The sequence below is a fragment of the Orycteropus afer genome, unplaced genomic scaffold, assembly GCF_000298275.1.
Source record: "Orycteropus afer afer isolate SDZICR_OR568_19922 unplaced genomic scaffold, OryAfe1.0 scaffold00118, whole genome shotgun sequence".
NCBI classification, from domain to species: domain Eukaryota; kingdom Metazoa; phylum Chordata; class Mammalia; order Tubulidentata; family Orycteropodidae; genus Orycteropus; species Orycteropus afer.
In genome coordinates this window covers 5,801,717-5,802,263 of record NW_006921705.1, presented here as the reverse complement: position 1 = coordinate 5,802,263, position 547 = coordinate 5,801,717, and positions in this window count along the sequence as shown.

The window sequence follows — 547 nt, the reverse complement described above, 5'->3', positions numbered from 1 at the left end:
AAAATAGTAATATTTCAATCGTTGATAAGCTGTTACATCATAAGTCCCACTAATTCATGCACACTACAATTTAATACCACATAGACATACTATACACTCAATTTTCAACCTTTCACAGTACGTAACAAAGTTATTAGGCAAACTGGACTACTACTACCAAAGATGTTATAGAATGCACACAGTTCTGACAGGGAGAGGCATGACACGGGAGAGGTTTTCTTTAAGAAACAATTCTACTGAGAAAACGGTATGAAAGTAGCAGTAATTTAAAGTGTTCAAGTCATAAAAATATATGACCCTGACTCCAAGTTGCCATTAAGTATGCTTTGTATTATGGAATAGAAAAACTGCCCCAGCAAATGATTTCACTTCTTTTTTTTTTTTTTTCCACATCCCATAAGTCCAATTTATTCAACACTTCTGTTATATTAACTTAAGCATAAGCAAATTGTTGTTGTTGTTGTTGTTATGTGCCGTCGAGTCGGCCCCGACTCATAGCGACCCCTCCTTGGGTTTCCGAGGCAGTATCACTACGGAAGTAGGATTG